This window comes from Haliaeetus albicilla, chromosome 26, assembly GCF_947461875.1.
Source record: "Haliaeetus albicilla chromosome 26, bHalAlb1.1, whole genome shotgun sequence".
NCBI classification, from domain to species: domain Eukaryota; kingdom Metazoa; phylum Chordata; class Aves; order Accipitriformes; family Accipitridae; genus Haliaeetus; species Haliaeetus albicilla.
Genome location: NC_091508.1, coordinates 16,698,815 through 16,718,726, shown reverse-complemented (window position 1 = coordinate 16,718,726; position 19,912 = coordinate 16,698,815). Strand labels below are relative to the sequence as shown.

At 54.2% G+C, this 19,912-nt stretch overlaps 1 long non-coding RNA gene across 3 annotated transcripts in view; it reads right to left on the bottom strand.

Annotated features, from left to right (window-relative positions):
* LOC138682218 (uncharacterized) overlaps positions 1-7,162 on the bottom strand; it is a 58,353-nt gene extending 51,191 nt beyond the window's left edge. For all 3 annotated transcript variants that reach the window (XR_011322375.1, XR_011322374.1, XR_011322373.1), the window contains exon 1: positions 7,043-7,162. This is a non-coding gene — a long non-coding RNA (uncharacterized lncRNA). The remainder of the gene's footprint in view (positions 1-7,042) is intronic.
* Between the last annotated feature and the right edge of the window lie 12,750 nt (positions 7,163-19,912).

The following is a 19,912-nucleotide window of genomic DNA, read 5'->3' as shown; positions in this document are numbered from 1 at the left end:
AATACAAAGGAAAGTCTCTGGCCCCTTGAAAGCCCAACTATGAGGAGACCAGATTCATCTCCAAAGTATGATCTCCTCTTTCTTGCCTAGCATTTGGCCCTGCCGAGCACCAGGCTGGCACATCCGCAGAGCACCATGAGCTCATCCTGCCTGCCCAGCAACTGGCCAGGATAAAGTTGTCCCTTTGGGGTGTTTTGCATTGGTTTTGGTGCCTTCAGAATAGCTGTGGTTGGAAATCAGAGGCTGGGTTAATCTGACCCTGTCATACATATCAGATGTGCAGCAGAAACAGCCCTCCAGTAAGCATTACCACGACATTTGGGGAGGGGTTTGGTTTTTTTTTTTTTCTCCTTTTTTATAGCAGACATCTGCAGCAGGAGAAGAGGGACGGAGGAGAGAGGAATGAGAAGAAACAGCAATACCTCCAACAGCCAAATCCCACTGACTCAAAGCCCCTGCATCACTCCCAAATCCCAACTCGCTCAGGGTCAGACCAAAACCCAGCCAGAGAGGAGCATCCCAGTGGGGCTCTGGACAGCTCGGCACAACCCCCGGGACACAGTTATCCCTGCACATGTCTGTGCCAGGCTCCAGGTTTCTTTATACGCAGAATCATGCTGACTTAACTGAAGGTGCAATTTTGCAGCCACTTGCTGGGGAAGCCGAGTTTCTTTCCATGTGGTTTAAGTCAATTAGGAGCAGGTTGAAGCTGAAGTGAATTAAGGCATTCAACCCCAAGTAGGAGTGCCTGCCTGGAGGAAAGGGGAGGGGAAGGCAGCTCTGCACCACTTTTAGCTAACCCAGTGCAACTCAACCGATATAAATCCGAGAACAGACAAGGCAGCATCCTTCCTCCTCCCTGTTCTTACTTTTTCTCCCCCCTCCTTGCTTCCCTCATCCTTCCTCCATCCCTGAAGACTTTCTCCTGCTGTGCATCTCTTCCCTGCTTTCTCAGCCCCCCTCCTGGTGCCCACATGCACAAGGGGGCCAGAAAGCAGTTGGAGACCAAACTCCTGGCAGTGCCGAAGCATCGGCCGTGCTGAGAGCCCAAGACAACTGCAGAGCAAGGAGGCAAAGGAGTGGGACGAGCGAAGAGTGGGTGGGTTTGGGTGCAAGCAGAGGAACCGCTTGCAGCCTGGGAAGCTCAAGATTATAAGGCAGCAGGGGAGAGAGTCTGCTTTATAGCACCAAGTATACCCAGAGTCACTGGGGTTTGTCCCCACACAGACTTGCCTATGTCCAGCCCCCTGCCACGACACAGGGCCAGGATAGCCAGCATGCCCAAGAGACTGGTCTGATGGCACGGGAACAGCTTGGCTGGCTCGAGGAGGGAAGAGCCATGTGGCAGTGGGCATCCCTTGTGGCATCCCTTGCTTCACTGTTGTCTTCCACAGGGACATCAGACAGCATCTTAGAGCCTAATTTTTTAGGGTGTTTGGAAGTCCATAAGGACTTCTATTAACACAGGGAGATGAATTAACATGGATGCCACAGGGTGTTTTTGAAGTTTAAAAGCCCCTAAAGTACCAACTTCCTCTATCCTCCCCCCCCCCCCCCCCCAAGTCCTTAATCTCCCAGATTAACATCTGGAAATAAAATAAGCAATGTTTAATTTCTCCTAGACCTCAACTAGCTACTCAGGTGTCAAAGCCCCTGGAAGAAGGATGGCTTCTGACCCCATGCTGCAGTGGCAGAGGGTGTGGGTAGCCCCTATGCACACTAGGAACAATCTCCAGCTGCCATTAGCAGCTTCCCTCGGCAAAAGGAAGAACACAGAGAGGATTAAGCAGCTCCAAGCCTGGGTTTTTGGACTGTACAGTTTCTTTGCTGATGCAGAGTATCTGCATCCATCCCCTGGAGCCACAAGTGGGGCTTCCCCAGGAGATTGGGGGAGAGGAGGAGGAGGATGGCAGCCTAACCCCATGATGTTGCTCAGGGGCTGTTTGGGGGATGCCAAAGCTCTGTGCAAAGGTACCTGCCACGCTGTGGCTGCTATCAAGGACTCGCACATCACACAAACAACCTGCATGAAGAAAACACCACCAGAGTGAAGCCCCACAAGCTGAGCTGCAAAATCCTCATCCCTGGGTGCTCTCTGCAAAAGGGCAAAGACGCCAGATATTTCCAGACATCCCTGCTGCAGCTTGAGCCGGGAGCACTGTGCCGTTAGTTAGTCTCTGTGGTTCGCAGCATTGGCTGCTGCCAGCAAAGAAAAGGAGGAATTGGGGCAGGGAGAACAGAGCAAGCACAGTGAAGGGACAGTTAATTAGAAAAGCTGCCCAAGATGCAGGCTTGCCAGACAAACTTTGGGATGTCCCTCCACACCTCATCAATGCAAACAAAGCAGGGTGACCCAGGGAGACATCTGGACTCCCCCGTTGGGTTTATACCCAAATAAGTGGATGACAAGGCTGGCTCCTGGCAGCTCCCTGTGCCCACAGCATCCTCTGACCCATAGCTGCAGCCTTTTAGCCTCCACCAGCACCAGCTCAGGCAAAGATGTGGGAGCTGCTGCACGCCAAGCCTGCTGCGCTTGCAAATGATGCGACTCCAGGAAGAAACATGGTGTGGACAGACATATAAAGGAGCCCATGACCCACCACAAACATCTCTCCCCTCTCTGCTTCCCTCCAGCTCCCTCAGCATCCATACACCAATCTCCTTCTGTGGACACACAGCCCTGGTCCACCTTGGGACTGCTGCAGTGCTGCTGTGGTCTCCTCAGGCAGTAAATGCCTCAAAAATGCCAAATCATTATTTTCTACCTAAAATATAGATTTTCCTTAACACCCTCTGGTTGAGCACCCAAAAGAAGCCCTTCCCATGAAGGAAAAGCAGGAGGCCACAGCCCCCCCTGCCTGGGGTCCTTGCTCCCATTCAGGAGACATCAGGGTTGGCATGGACATCCCAAGACCTGGGTGCAGGATTCCAGGAAGCTCCAGCTGGAATGATGTGAAGCAGGCATGTGCTAAGGGTCAAAGAGGAAGGCTGGAGACGTGGGACAGGAAGCCAGATCCCATTCCTGCCTCTGTCCCCGACTTCCCCCATGACCTTGGACAAATTCCAGGGGCACCAGATTTTCAGGCAACTTCTGCTCGGACCCAGAGTTACCTGAGCAGAGCCTGGTGTGGCAGGCAGGATGCTGAGCAGGCTAGAAAGCCAAAGTCTGGTCAGCACCTTCGTTCCTCACCCTTCTGAAGGGCATCACCAAGGCTGCCTTTCTGTCACCCCGTTTCCAGCCAATTTTTCAGAGGTACTGGGGTGGGAAGAAGATGCTTCACATTCATGCAGCTCTCTGGGAGCTGGGGGAAAAGTCCCTCTCCTCCAGAATGGCTCAAGGGGTGCTCAGGAAGAGAAACAATAAAGAAAACCCTCCTTAGGAACCAAACCAAGGCTTGGGTGTTTGTACAGATCCAGGGTGGAGGGTGGATTCAAGGGTCCTGTTCTCTCAAGGGAGGTCAGACATGCCATTTAAGCACAGTAAAATCTTCTGGGTTGAAACCCAGCAAGGCTTGCAAGGGACTTTGATGTTTCCCTGATGCTCTGGGGCACCTGGCGCCCAAAGAGAGGCAACATTTGTCCTCTAAACCACTAGTGTGGATGCAAGGAGTTTGGAAAAAGCAGCAGCAGTGAGAGCACTAGATCTGCCAAGCTCTGGCAGATGCACACTGGACTGGGCTGGCCTTTGCTCTCCATTTTGCTGTCCCCAGTAGTTGCATAGCTGTCACCCAGCACAGCTTTTTGGAGACCCTTCGGGGCAGGGCAGCAGGGGCGAGCCAGCACCTAATCCTGCAACATCAGCTCCAACCACTCCAACCCTGACAGCAGCAGAAAGGAGGAATGGAAAAATACAGAAAGGATCTGAAGAAAGCTCCCTCATAAAAGGGCTCAGACCACATTTTGGACCCTGTTTCCCACCCTTGGTCCCTTGTCTTGACAGCTGCACCATGCATCCACTGGGAGAGAGCAGATCCGAGCTGCAAACTTTAAAAAAAAAGAAAAAAAAAAAGGAAAAGGAAAAGAAAAAAGGAGAGAGGGAGCGAGCAAGCGAGAGGGTGTCTGACTACAGCCCTAAGGGCTGTCACAACAGATAAAACCTCAGCCAGGCTTCGCAGTTTGAGCTCCTGCACGCTAATGCACAGCAGAGCTAAAAATACCAACGTGTGGAAAAGCAGAGGCTGCTGTTGCTGCCTTTTGAGCTGATCACAGGCTCCAGCTTCTCGGCCAGCCCAAAGCAGCCAGATGCATGGCCACAGAGGGGGAATTGCAACCCCAGAAAGGAGTAGGGGCACCCTGGCGGTCTCCCCCACTGCCTGGCTGCAGGGCTGGCTCTGCCCACACCATGCCCGGCTGAGCCATCTCATGGAAAGGGCTGGGTTGGGTTTGTGCTGATGTGAAATAAAATATCTGGGCCACGCGCTTTCTGCTCTGCAGGCAGAGCGGGGTGGCAGTGGAGAGATGGATCAGCCTTGGGGAGAGGGGCCAACACGCAGAGAAAGGGGAGGATGGAGCCTGCAATGAGGAGGAGGAGGATACAGCGAGGCTTCACAAGATGGTGAAGAGGCAGGACAGATCCAGAGCCCCATCCCTGGGGCTGCAAAGCAAGCAGCCCAGTGCTAATCCCCGAAGTCAGCCTCATGCGAGATGGGAATGAGCTCGTGGCCGCATTGCCATGTTATCTCCTGATTTATCTGGCCATCTTCTCTATAGCAATTGTTACCCTATCTGAGGCCTGGGAATGGGAACATACTTAGCCATGCACTTAAATTCAAGCATGCACTTAAAGTCTGTTTTCTTCAATGGAGCTGAAGGACGTGCTCAAGGGTTAGCACATGATTAGCTGCTCTCAGCAAAAGTCAGTTCTCTGAACCGGGGCTCACTCAGGGCTTCCTTCTCCCAAACCCAGAGAGGGCACCTGGGTGTCCCTAAGCTGTTACATCCCCTCCTGCAAACTCAAAGCCCACTGCTCCTGGGGATGACCATCCTCCAAAACACTGATTAACACCAGGCATCGAGCAGTCATCCCACTTCCCAGTGGGTTTGTGTTGTCCCCATCAGGCACCAAGCAGAGCAACTGCCTGCCCAAAACCCCCAGCTCTACAGCCCAGGAAGGTCTAAGTCTAATTTTGGAAACTATCAGGATGGTGAAGACTCAGAAGGTCTCCCTCAGCTCACGGCCAGACTGCATCTCTCATGTGCTGTGCATGCTCCTGCTCGGTCCCACAAGTGGGACAGACACAACCATCTTGGGGTCACTCCATCCCAAGATTTAGAGCCCAAACTCAACCTGGGGGCACCAAAAACAGAGTCTCCAGAGCCCTGGCCTCCTGGCTAACACAGCTTGCGCTGCCTTCCTATACCTCATAGGGATCAAATCTTTGCCTGTTCATAAAAATCAGGGGAGAGGCTCACCCTGCCCAGTCAGCACCCCCGTATCAGCCCTGCATCACACCTCCCACATCGGCACTGACCCACTGGCAGAGTTCACAGCCCAATTACCCCATGCACCATCCAATTCCATTTCTACTCACAATAACATTCAAGACACCAATGCAAAGTCCCTGTGGATCTGTTTCAAGTTGCATTATCAGCACATTTGGCATTTCCATCATGCTTAGGACAGGGTCCCCTACAAAAGGCCAATTTATCTTGAAAGCAAACCCCTGCCTTAAAGGCTGCACTTTCCAGCAGGCAGTGGTTGTGCCAACACAGCCTTTGGGCAGGGAGGAGACTACTGCTGAACCCAACAGCACTGACCATGCCCTGAGCTGGGCACGTGGCCACAGAAGGAACAACAGCCCCAGCTCCACTGATAACCCAAATTTCTCAGCACCTGAACTGGTTATTTTCATCACACCAGTGCAAGCCATGATAGCAGATCGGTTCCTGAATAATAACTATTACTCAGATTAATTAATTGATATTTCCACAGTGTGTTGAGGAATTAAAAGGAGGGGGAGGGTGAAGGAGAGGGCAAATCAACAAAAAAAGTGCTACCTAAGCCCAGAGGATGAACACCATGCCGGAAGAGAAGAGCAGGTTTTTATAGTAATTACAACATCAGTATTTATGGATTAGGCCAAGAAGGTGCCCCCCAAGCACTGACTGCAGCTGGCTTGATCTGCAATCAGCCTCACTTGCACAGGATCGGGCAGGAAAACGCCTTCTCTGATCCCAGCACAACCCATTCAAGTTGAGCATCAGTCACTCCTCTGTAATTTGTTTTACAGCATGACAAACTCCCAAAACATCAAAACTCTGGCTTTTTTCTGCCCTCCCCTTCCAAATCAAGTAGACACTTGCCAACCAGCCAGCCCAGCCCCACACTTCTCATATTTTAAGGACTCTTCCAGTCCTCTTTGTTGCTGCACACAAGCACACTCATATTATATCTACACTAGATATATAAACTTTACACATCATCATCCAACTATAACCCAGTGTTAGCAAATATCACAGCACCATCACAAGGTGTTGCAAAACCTTTTGACTTCCACAAAGCCCCTGATCCCAGAGCCATGAAGTTATGGAAGGAGGAGGGAAAAAAAAAAAAAAAAAGAAAAAAACAAACCTCTTCTTTCATTAAAAAGGAAAATTCACAGCCCTCATGGTTAGAGGCAAAGAGTTGAAAATATGAGTTCTGAAAATATGGCTCCTAGCCACACAGAAACTGGAAAACACATAGAAATCAAGATTTTTTTCACACAAGTTTTACACCAGACTTTTGGTCTGGGGGCAGCAACTGGCATTACAATCACACTCCTTATTTGCTTACATTTGAGGATGCAAAGAGGACAGTTCCTAACAGAGGAGCACTCACAACCAGGACCACTTTTCCAGAGTCAGCTCCAGCTCTTTCAAAAAATCTGGGTGTCCACAGGGAAGCCTAAGCAGGAGCTGATCCCATCTAACAACCAGCCATGATCCCACTAACAAGGAGCCCCATAACTCAGGGCAATCAAACACCCAGCAGACCCCTTGACCAAGCAAGAACCCCTGCTGCAGTCCTACCCATGGCTCTCAAAAAGCCCCAGTTGCTCACCTCTTCAACTCAGAAGATCACTGGTAGCTACCAACACTCTGCTGAAGCATCATATAGCTTCATCATCGAGCTTTTAATTGAAAACCCTCTAGAGGCAGTGCTGCACCAGCTGTGGTCACTCAGGATGGTCTCACACTGTTAGCACTCTTAAGGAACCACTTTGCAAAAGGGAGGTAAAGAAGTATGGAAAGTTCTACCTGGAGATTCAGAGCTGCCTAGCCCAGGGTCTGGAAGAAGCTCTCCAGATCTGGCAGGTTGATGCTCCAAGTGACTCTGTGTTGGACCCCATGAGGTTGTACTCCTTCCTTACCTGATGCTTCAATTTGGATTGTGAGATCTGTGAGACAAAAAGCATCTTATGTATTGGTCCAGCTGCCTACAGCCACAGAGTGCTGCTCTAGCAAATGTAAAGTGCAGCTAGATGAGTTTCTAATAAATATTATCAGACTCATCACCATCAACATGTCCTTGTTGGTCTTCCCAATGGAGTTTCCAAGAAAGAGAGGGGCTTTGGGCTTTCACGCCTCAGTGTTGTCTCCATCAAGGTCACATCCACCAGCCAGCACCAGGCAGTCACCCCACAGCACTCCCTTTCCCAGCCTTTGGGGCAAGTCAGCCCACCCCATCTGCTTCTCCTGGGGTTGGTGCAGCTCGCTCTGCCTCTGTGCCCCATCTCCAGCCACCTGCCCGAGACGTGGAAAACCCAGAGCTGTTTCAGAGGTGCATGCTGTCACCCGGGTGAAAAGCCAGGCATTCAGGCAATTCAGAAAACCCCAAAACCTGCCTTGGTCCAAAGTTCTAAAGATGCTCCTAAACCGGCACTGCCTGATGGTGCTGGGGCAAACTCCTCTCGTACACTCCTGTCCCAAATTCATCAGACCTCTTTGCTAGCTCCGGCCTCTTGAAATTCTGCACACTAATAAAATCCTAACTAATTTACATCCAAGACGGGGAGTGAGTGGCAGCTGTTGCTATAGAAACCCTCTCCCGAGCCCTGGCTCCCGGCTGCAGCTCCAAGATGAGAGACTGGAAGCCAGCGCAGACCCCAGCCCCGATGGCACTGGCACATCCCGTGGTGCCCAGCCAGCCCCACACGGGCTGAACCCGATGATGCTGCCCGAGGTCCCGCTGCAGCAGGGGTGCACAGAGGATGCGGTGGCCACTACCACCACCAGCCAGCCCCAGGTGTCCTGTCTTCCTCCAGGCCCTGTCTTTTGCACCCTCCATCACTAAAGGGTCTTCCCTGCCCGCCACCCATCCCCAAAAGCCTTTGATCTCCTGGAGCCAGGGATCTGCGTGACAAACCCCACTCTCATTTGGAGAAAGCAGAGTAAAAAGGACAACAAAGCAGAATTGCTCCCTGCCAGACTTTGGGGAAACGCTGGAAAAGCTGAGCTGAGGATCCCACTGACAGCAGGAAAACTTGCAATGTGTTTAACACTTGATGTGTTTGGGTTTTTTTCTTAAATTGGACTGGTGATTATTCAGTGCGTGACCTCTGCGGGGGTTAATGCTTTGGATTGATAACAGCACCTTACACAAGACCTTCCCTCTGCTCCAACCAGGCTGAGTCCTGGTTTACAGAAGGAGCTCAGCTTACAGCGTGAAACCTGGACCCGACACCAGGCTTTCACCGTTCCCCAACAGCTTTGCTGGGCACGGAAACATCGCATCTCCATGTGAAGCACCTAGGAGTGAGCTTCTTGGGCAGAAAAGCAATCAGAGGACATCATCATCATGAGGAAGGGAGGAAAGCAGCTCCGCTTTCAGTAAAGCAACCAGCAGACCCAGAGCGACTGTCCCACCTCCAACCTTCATGCCGGAGCCAGGTAGCTGCACCATCAAGGGTGCTGCACCCTGAGCTCTGCTAGTAGCACCTGGATGCAGATCTGCTCATGGCAGTGCATGGGGGACAGTCAGGGAATAAATGTTTCTGGTCCCTGGGGCTGGATCCTGTTCTCAGTTACACCCATGTAAAGCTGGAGGGAATCAGTTCTTGAACTGACACGTCAGCTGGTGTGTCGAGGAGTGGCAAGCGCACATGTCCCAGATATGTACTGGTGGGGTGAGTGTGGTTCCTCGCCGTGGATGTATTCCTCAAGTCTTCCTGGGAGCAGGATCTAGCCCACAGCACAGGTGCTCCTGAGCCAACCCCCTTTTCCCTTGGCCAAGATGTCAAGGATGTATGAAGGTTGCTCAGTGGAGACGTCTCCCTTGTCTCCTACGTATGTGCCGTGCCACGTGGGCACCACAAGTCCAGGATTGTGGGTGGTGGAAGGCTCCTGGCCCATCACCTTGTCCCCAGGGACGGACATCCCCGGCATACCTCAGGAGCTATTTATTCCTCCCTCCGTCCCTCAGCTGCCTGCTCCATCACGCAGGGAAAAACTGACTCAGACCTTCCCAAGATAAGGCGACCACATCTGCAGCCCAACTCCCCAGGAATGCAATCAAAATAGCGACTGGCAGCCCAGGCGAGGGAAGGAGGGGGCAGAATTTTTCGCTGCTGACTCCGACCCCCTGATGGACCGTTGCCATGGAAAGCCAGCAGCCAGCAGCCCCAGCTGGGGTCCTGCTGAAGGATTTTCCCTGCTTGGCCTGAGGCTAGGGCAAGGAGAAGGGGGGGAAATGCTCGGGAAGAGCTTGCATCTGGCTGCGACAGCCCTCCCCTGCTAGCAGGTGTGGAGTTCACCTCCCTCTTGGATGGAGCATCCCAAGATGGTTTGTGATCCAGCAGCGAGCTCAGACACTTCTAGGCAGTGTTTGAAGCCTGGTGCAGGAGCACGGATAACAAACTCAATAAACTCAGCTCTGTATTAATGACAGAGGGACCGGGGAAGGGACAGAGAGACAGTAGCCTAAGACGAGGCTGCCATCCTCCAAGATGGTGAGGTCTCTGGGGCACCCATCCAGCTCCTTTCCCCTTCAGCCTATTTCCAATACCTCATTTTTGCATGAAGAAATAGGACAGTAATTTCTCTCCTGCAGGGAGAAACAATACAGGAGCTGAAGCCGACCCCTTCCAGGCTGCCTCAGCAGGCTGACGTTTGGGGGAAGATTTGTAGAACTTTCTTATTGTGAAAAAACCCACCACGGCTGGAGATTGCACTGAGCCGGGCACTGCATGATGGTTTCTTGCCCCGGTGCATTGAGATGAGCTGGAAAAGGCCGGAGCTTGAAGCTGCCTACACTACACCAGAGCTTGGATCAGGCACTATGAAATCTGCTGCCAGCAGCAAGCACCCAGAGGAGCCGCCACCCCTCCTGCTGCCTCGCGGGGAGCTGGCAGGAGGGGACGGACAGCTGCTTCTCCATAATCATCTCTCCACCACTGACGACATGCTGGAGCTAATTTTCAGAAGACACCTTGGGAAGAAGAATGCATTTACAACAGCTGAAGCACCAGGAAGAGCATCTCCTTCCAGAGAACCAAAGATGCACAGCAAAATAAAATGTCGCTTCTCGTTAACCCTTGCCTGTACCTAAGCAAGCAGTACAAAAGTTGCTGGCCAAATCCTGCCCATGTTCACGGTGTGTAGCTTTGCCAATAGTCTCAGCAAAGAGACAATGACTCTTCAGAGACATTACTGATTGAAAACCCTCTCTGAAGGAGGGACCATGCCCCAGTTTGAAGCCAAGACTTGTTCTCTCAGATACCTGCTGAGATCATGGTCCCAGTGATCGCCATTCCTGGCACCTCTCAGCCGTTCAGCACGTGTGTGGCACGAACAGCAGTCAGGACGGGGCATGAGGTGCAAAAGCCACCAGGTAGAGATCCCAGCCCCCCTCTGGCTTTGAAAAGCATCCCTGGCCCAGGAAGGGAAAGGAGAGCTGGAGAAGGTGAAGGAGAAGGGAGGGGGGAACACCACCTGCGTATTGATCTGACGACATGAAAAGGGTTTTTCTTCTCGTTTGTGAGCTGGAGACGGGAACCTATTGAATGAAAACCTCAGCTCTCCCACTGCCCTGGTTTCAGCCACTTCAGGCTGCTGTTTAATTACAGGAGCATTAGCAGAAAGGCAGCTGGGCAGTTGGGAGGGGCCCAGCTTTCTGCACCCCGTGGTCGCCAGCTCGACAGGAGCGTGGTGCTGCTGTCGGAGGCACCGCTCAACCGTACCCGCTGGGGCATCCTGCCGGCTCCCCCAGCAGCCAGGCTGAGCCAGCCAGGAACTGGCCGGGAACTGGCCGAGATGCACCAGGGAGCAGACCTGGCTGACCCTCGAGCCATTGGGACCCCAGCCGCCCCCACGCAATGCAGTCAAGTCATTAACCCTTTCCCCCCAAATTTCCAGCAGCCACGTGTGAAGCCCAGCAATGGGACAGGGTTTCCTCTTGCATCAGCCTCAGGTTTAGGTCAGTAACGATCCGGGAGCCAAGGAGGCTGGAGCTTAGAGCAGGCATTTTTCCTGCCTGCATCCTATCTGGGAGAAATTACAACAAAGTCGTGAAGGATTTGCAGTTATTTTCACACTCCTTTTCCCAGATTAACACATGGATCCACTTTCTGTTCAGCAGTCTAAGAGCGTATTGTTTTGTCTCTGTCACAACCTCACACTCCTGTGTCCCAGAGCTTTCCAGCGCCCCACCGATGGGTATGGGATATCAACAGGAATGGAGGAGCTTGGTTTAATTAGCGTGCACTTCTTAATTGGGCTGCAAGCTCCTCAGCAAGTCAGATAGTATTTTATCTTCATTTTACAGACCTGGGAGTGAGGAGGCAGCAGGAAGACCAAGGGACATGACCAAGGGTGGCAAGAAGGTGGCAGAGCAATGGAGAGATGCCAGGAGTCCTCCCTGTCCCCGTTACCTGCATTGAACCCAGCAGCGACATTACCTGGTGACAACTCACCAAAGCACTCTGTTTGCAAGGAATAACAGGAAGATTCCATATTACCCACTTGCATAAATCAGCCTCTCTCCCTTGCTATCAACAGAGTGACACAGATTTGAGGAAACTGGGTTAGATCCACATTTATATTGGGATGCAACACTTACAGGTTAAGCAAAGTTCCCCCGACTGTCAGACTGATGCCAAATCCCACCAGGGGAAAGACCCTGCCCAGGTGGGGCTTTATGTCAAGACTTTACCAGGCACATGGGACAAGCTGTCATTACATGTTGTAAAATAAACTTTCCAACAAACCCAGGATGCGGTTGTTTCAGCTGCTTTCAGCAGAAGACATTATCTGTTCAGCCTTACCTATGGCTCCACAGCCAGCTCCTCCACAGCAGCGTCAGCACTCAGCTAGCTGCTATCAGCACATCTGCAACACATCCGTGTCGGAGCAAACTTATGCCTGCTGGTTTGGAGGGAGAAAGCCAGAGCCTTTGCATTGTCCTTCTCCCGCAGTGCTCTGGTCTGGCTGGTCTGAACTGGCTGTGGTGGGAGCAGGAACATGTTGCTCTGGTTTCTCACACTGCTGCTGCTTTTCTGTCCTCATCTCTTTCCATGTGTACTCGTTCCCAGGCCAGTGTGGAAACACAAGGGGAATCAAATGGCTGTGAGCTTCCACGTAACAGTGGCACAACATGGGGCAACAACCAGCCCCCAGGTCTTCTGCAGACCATGGGGTGAAGGGCTGCAAACGCTGGTGGAGGCAGTTGGGTGAAGGTGCAATCCACAGCCAGGCTCTCCAGGGCCAGAAGCCAGGAGGGATGAGGGAGCAGAGTGTTGACTTCCATTTCCCCCTGGCTTTCTTACTGTTCCTCATCGCTCTCAAGGGGATGCTTTCATGCTGCATCTGCCCAGGGAGAGGTGTTAGCTGAAATGCCCCAACCCACCACAGCAAGCTGCTGTGCCGCTCTGGGACCTCCACATGGTCCAACAAGCTCTAACCAGCCATGTGTTGTGCAACCCCAGGTCTGAAACCCCTGCATCTAGCTCAGGAAACAGGTTGACCAATATCTATGGGAAATAAGGGGAATTTGGGAGTTGGGAGCCAAAGGGTCAGTGGAGATGGGTGACACCAAACCTATCAGCTCTACGATGTACTGGGATACCCAGTGTTGGCTCTGGAGCTGGCGTCCCCCCATGCTGGTGGAAAAGCGAGCTCAGGGGCTCTTTCCTTCAGACAAGTCCAAAGGATAAATTTTCCCTGCCATATCACAAGACCCAATACAGCCGCCCACACGCACGACACGTTTTGACCGCTGAACCCCACCACCGCACGCAAGAGCACCAGAAACCTTGTGCATGCAAAGCGGCGAGCACGTCCCACCAAGCAGCGACAGAGCTCCAGCAAGAGCTGCAGGGAGGACTGTGCCTACACCTCCGTGCAAGCAACCCATCAGATCCAGGCAACAGTCCACAAGCAGAGCGAGAGCTGCAGGCGCCAACGTCCCCCTCCAGCTCCCAGCATGACTCACACCGGTTGCCATGAAGAAGTCAACATTTGTATGCAGCTACCCCACGGTGGAATGAGAAGCTCCCTCAGCTATTTGCCGACTCTCTGGGGGAGGGCAGCGAGCAGTGAGACCTCAGGGGCCAGCATGGTACCAGATGGCAAACTCTGGCATTTCCACAGGCATCTCCAGGCTGCTACCAACACGGTCTGTATGTGCAGCACGCCCCAGACGATGCTCCCTGCAAATGAGATGTTCAAAAGAGAGAAGGGAGTTGGGCACCCAACTCCTATTGGATTTAGTTTTCTTTCAGCTTCTTTAAACTCACAGCCTCAAAGCTCCCCACCCTTGCCAAGCACCGCACAGAATTAGCTACACGCAGAGCGATCGATGCCGGCGAGGGAGAAGCGCACGCACGCTCGCACCCACTCGGTACACGCCGCTCAGCACAAAGCGAGCGCAAGCGTGCAGACCCCAGCCCAAAGCTGAGCTCTGGCAATAGCAAAACCCAACATATCCACAGGCAGTTTCTCCCAGCATCGATGCACCGCATGGAGGTATTCTCCCGAGCGATGCCCCAGCCCTGCAGTGGGACGGCTGTTCCCACAGGCGTGTGAAAAGCCCCAGCTTGGGAGAGAGGGGGTAATTATATGCCAGGGGAGCAGCTGATTCAAACCCTTCCTGACCCCAGGCTGAAGAGTTCTCCTGATCGATCATGAAGATGCTCTTTCATTTTCCTCAAGCGTTTCGCTGACGGATGGAAAAATCAATGCCCCACAGAGGACTCTGGAGGGGGGTGGAGCAAGGCGAAGAAAGGGAGAGAAAGGGAACAGGGAATGGAAAGGAAGCAGAGGGAGAGGGGAGAGAGGAGCGTGCCGGGGGAGGCAGGGGCTCCTGGTTAGGGTGGTGGGAAGGTGGGTGGGCTGGAGGCACCTCTGGCCATTGCCTGCCCCCCAAGGTCTGGGATCTCCTCCTCGCATGGAGGACCAAGGGCAGAGCAAGGCTTCTCCCAGCTGTGCGCTGTGGAGCCAGGGCACCACAGCTCCGACAGCTTCTGCCGGGCTGGTGCCTCCCCACACCGAGCACTGCTTCTGCAGCACCAATGGAGGCCCCAAATCTGTGCCGTGGTGTTCTCCCCCCCAGCAACGCTGCTGGTTTCCATGGAAATACCTCCCAGTTCCCCCACGGAGACGTCCCTGGTACCCCCAGTCAGATACGGGGAAAGAAACCCTCAAGGTCCACAAAGCTTTTGGGTGAAAATTCCCCATTACCTTGTTTTTCATGAAAATTGCCATGCTGAGATTCCCCCAGCTCCGACTCACTATGTGGGTGCAGTCCAAGCACCATCTTGGGGTCCCATCCTGCCCACGCAGCTCTGCGGGGTGCCCCAGGCTGGGTCAGGGATCTCCAGTGCCTCTGTGCCGATAGACCCTGTGTTTTCAGTATCTTGCCAGTCCTGCTTGGCAGAGACACTGCTGAAGGGGACTTCATTCCTTCGGGGGGGGAATCTTTGCTAAAGACCAAGTTAAGACCTGCACAACTCATTTAGCTCCTCAGTTTTGGATTGCTGTGGTTTTCGGAGAGATGGCAGAGCCTCTCCATTTGTACTCGCCAACACCAGCCACTGGAAAAGACACCTGTGAATCTCCTCTTGGATCGGGGGAAGCCAGGCCCACGCTGCTGGATGCAGATGAAGTGGCAGCTTGCCTCAAACAGTTGGGGTTTTCCAGTGTTTTCTTCCCCACATCCTATTAATTAACACAACTGCAATGAGACTGGCTTTTAAGAGGCTTCACTGCCATGGGCTGCATTACAGTCCCTCTTTCAGGAGTAAAAGTTTGTTGGTTACCACTGCAAACTGGGAAGGCTCCAGTCTTGCCCAGGGATGCCATTCTCATGGGAGCCTGTCTCTGTGTCCCCACTGGACTGAGCTGCTGGAAGCCAAGGCAACAGAGCCCTGCCAAGGCAGCCCATCCTCACCCCCTTCCCAAAACCCCACCTTCAGTTAGAGGCGGCTCATCAGGCCATTTTAAAATCACCACCCTCATCTCCTCCAAGCTGACCTGGGTGTAACCCACACCCTGGTCCTGGGTGTGACCTGGACCTCCTGTCCTCTGGGCAGGAGGACAAGCTCGTACTCCCCCTTGAGATGGGATTTGGAGGGATTTAAAGGGCAGAGTTTGGGGGTCGGGGGTGGTCGCTGCCCACCGACACACAACCCTGTCCCCTGCCATCTGCAGAACAGCGAGGGAGCAAAGCCAGAGCGGCCTGGCCGACTGCGCCGTGCCAGGCTGGGAACGATGCTCTGGACCACCCGCAAAGGGAGAGCAGTGTTCGAGCCATCCCCAAAGCCTGCGATTTGGACCGAGCGCTCTCCGCACCTCCGAACACCCTGCTCGGGAGAAAAGCAAACAGAAAACCAGGGGATGCGATAGAAACAAAACCCTCAGCCCGACCAACCCCGTCTTCCCAGTAATTTCTTTGCCCCCGCTGGGTTGGGGCCCCCATCCCCTGCCCGGCCCCACGCAGAGCAGCCCCACCGGCCGGGCTGGTTGGGGCGGCTGGGACGCTGCGGGAGGCAGAGCGGGGCCTGCAACAGCCCTGGCAATAAACAGCTTCCACATGCACACCGCCTTGCCTAACCACCCGCTCCCCGCCCTGACATACCAGCACACTTATTCATCGCCGTGCGAGGGGCCGAAGCGGCATCGAGGGTGCTCAGCTCCCCCCCGGTGCTGCGGCGCCTGCAAGCTGCCACCCCTCCTGGGACGGGGTCCCACGAGCATCCCGCCGTCCCCGGGGGTGCGGGTAGCCCGAGGTGCTCATCCTACAGCTGTGTCGCAGCTCCAAACTTGCAAACGCCCACCCTAAGTGTGGAGGCCAGCGCTGGCAAACCCCCTCAAATCTCCTTTTAATTGGATCCCCAGTTTTCCTCCTCATCCCACGCTGTCCGCATCCCCCCCGGCCATCCTGCCGTACCTCTCCTTCCATGAGGACCAGATCAAACCCACCAGGCTCAAACCCACATCATCCTTTCCCCCCCACCAGCAACAGTGTCCTGACCACCCCCCCCCCCCTCCCCACTGCCGCCTTGTCCTCTGTATGACAAAACCTCTCAAATTAGGGGTTGGGAAAAGGTTTGAGCCCCCCAGTCCTGCAGCGGAGGGGGGTCAGCGCTCTGCAGAGCCTGCAGCTGCAGGGACGTCGGGAACACACTGCCCGACAAGATCCCATTGCTGTCCTATCCCAGTTGGGACATCCAGGGATGGGAAAGTCCCATCCCAGCAGCCTCTGGGGATGATAAACCCCCTTTGAAGGCAGAGAGCAGGCAGGGCTCCGGCTTGCTGGCATCCCGGCGGGTTTACGAGGAGATTTTTAGCAGCACCAGGAACAGTCCCCGGATTAGAGCTACAGGCTTCAAAAGGAGCTGCCGAGCGCGAGAGCCGAGGGCTGGAGTCATTGCGGCTGAAAAGGGAATGCTGCACATTATAAATAGCTGCCTCACTGGCAGCACATCTGTTTCAGGCAGCAGCTCGGGAAGGCTGTGCGTGTTCTGGTTTGGCTATTTTGGGGGAAAGAGATTTGAAACTCACTCATTATTATTTTTTGCCCAAGAGATGTGAATGATGCCTGTTTCTCCTTTGCCTTTTCAAAATAGAAAGCAAAACGAGGTGAGTTTCAAAGCGCACTGTGGTGTAAGGTTCCCTAGGAGCTGCAGCTCTTGCCAGGAGATGGTATGAGCACCCCGGTGACACCTGGATCAATGGGTGGTGACACCTGGATCAATGGGTGGTGGCACTAAGCATGGCTGGCCACGGGACCAGGGCAGTACAGCCCTTGTGTCTGCTCAGCCATGAGCTACCCTACAGCTTTGGGAAGCCACGGGGGTGCGAGGGAGACGGCAGGCAGCAATGAGGCCAAGGGCAGGCATCGAGGCGAGGCTATGAGTGATGCTCCCCAAAATGCTGTGGGCTCATCTGTGCCCGCCAGACTGATGCCACCCCGCTGATGCCACCACGTTCCCCCCATGGCTCTGGCCCATCCCTGCACTGGAGGAGATGCTGGACACCCCTGGGACTGACCTTGGTGCAGAGAAGCAAGGCCGGGTGGTGGGACGAAGGCCACCGCCCCAAGGATGCTCTGCCACCACCGGGGCAGGGGACAGAGGGATGTCCCAAGCCTGGCTGCCCCGTCCCTCAAAGGACCAACATCCCACATGTGCCGAGAAGGCGTGGGGGACCAAGCGTGCCCAGGGGCGAGCGGAGGAGGATGAAGAAGGCGTCCGAGGTCCGGTGGCGTCAGAGCAGCCCCGCGGTGCGCAACCCGGCCCAAGCGCTCCCGTACAGCCCAGCAACGGCTCATTAATCACTCGGCACCGCCGCGGGATGGAGGCCCTCGCCGACCGCCGCCAATCCCCGCGCCGTTACCACAGAAACAACCCTTACCCTGCACAGGCTTCAAAGGGTTTTGTGCATGTGCCTGTGTGTGCTGCTCCATCTCCCCCCGCCCCGTTGTTGTTTTTTGTGTGTGTGTGTGTGCGAGAAAGAGGTTTTTCTTTTTTTTTTCTTTTTTTCTCTTCCCCGGGAAGCGTTTGGCACTGGGGCTCGGATCATGTGAAAAGCGAGCGCGGGAGAGACGGACAGATGGACGGACGGAGCGTGCGAGAACTGGGCGAACCAGCCACGATAGCCACAAGGCTGGGGGGGGGTCTTCGGAAAGGAGAAGGGGAAGGTTTATGGGGGGGGGTGGAGGTGGCTGCGGTGCTAACGAGTCAAAAATAAATATTTATACGGGGAGAGTTTTAAAACCCTATTTTGCATCGTTATAATAAATTATTCATCCGCCTGTTTCTCCCTGCCCACCTCTCCTGGTAGGGAGCTGTGAAGGGGATGATGCTGCGAGGTGGGTGAAGGGGGTCACAGCTGACCGGGACCCAGGACCCCCCGCAGCGCCTCGGGGAGAGGAGGTAGGGAGGTTTGGGGAGGGAAGCAGGGAGACAGGCACAGATGCAACCGGACCCTGACGCGACCGCGGCGATGCCAGATGGGGAAGGGTCGGGAGAGGTGGGTGTCAGGAGCAGGCAGCTGAAGGTGCCCAGGGGACCCAGCGACCTCCCGGCCAGCAGCGTCAGAAACAACGTGGCTGCTCTTGTGCTGTACGCTGGATTTGGATGGAGCCCTCTGTGACTTCCAGGCCTCCAGATTTTTGTTTTGGCAAAGACAGCAGTTTCCACCGGGCTGGTTGATGCCCTGCGGTGTCCTTCTGAGGAGGTGGGGACAGGGACCTCTGCAAGGAGCCCCACTCCCCCAGCTCACCCGCATCCCCGGGTGTCCTGGTGCACCCGCCGAGGGCAGGCACACGCATGCTGGCAGCGACACAGCTCCCATCCTTCCTGCCCGCACTCCTGCACTCACACAGCCAGCCAAAGACCCGAGCCGACGGGGAGCCCCACGCCACCGGCTGGGACAGTCCTTCCAGAAGCCATCCTCACCTTTGCATTTCCACCTACACGCTGACACACGTACAACACAGCCCTCTGCAAAGCTGGCAGCCGCTTCCCATCGAGGGCCTTGAGCATCATCTCCAAGGCTGCCCCCAGACCCAGTCTTGACCCTTCTGGGTATAGCAAAACATTTCTTTCAGTCACTATTGCACGTCCTGGTGCTCTGATTGCCACTGCCATCACCTCCACCAGCATACAAGGTTTGAAAAGAGCCACCAAGCACAAAGGGAAGGTTTCAGGAGGAGAGGCTTGCCGTGGCTATTTCCAGACTTGCTGCAGTTGCATTTGCCAGAACTGCTGCAACAGAGACAAAAAGCAAGGAGAGAAAAAGGCACAAGCCTGGCTGAGCAAGCCACAAAAAGCCCCTTGCCTAGCTGGAGGCTTCCAGCATATGGAAGGGGGGGTAAGAGGGCTGGAGAGGATGAAAAATGATCTTCTGGATCACCCCGCTATCCCCTCGGCTCCCCTTCAGCCTCTCCTGACAGCTGCTCATCTGACCTGCCCCTCCAGCAACTCCCCAGCAGCCTCCTCTGGTACTTCACCCCCAGGATATCTGAACATCAAACCTAAATCTCCCTTGTGCTACAGTTTAAGCCCATAATTTCTTGTCCTACCCACCGTAGGAGACGGAGAATCGTTTATTCCTATCCTGTTTGCAGCAGCCACTGACATATTTTTGAAGGCTGTTATCACATTTCACCTTCAGTCTTAGACCTTTTCATGAAAGATGGAACAGAAACACAGGTTTGTGACGGGGAGGAAGGACAGAATAACAAGGAGGTTTTTCTGGATCACACGTGGAAACCAGGAAAGCGAGTGGAAAGACAGAGAGCCAAGGAACAGACAAGGAGCAGCCTGTAACACTGAGAAGAAGCTTAAGTGCCACCAGCCAAGTTAGGACACAAGGGGAGATGCTGGAGACACAGATCAGCAGGGAGGAAAAGTGATGACACAAGGGTCATAGTGACATGGTGCAGAGCACCAGGACAAAACGAGCCCAGGGTTCCCACACAGGGTGATGTGAC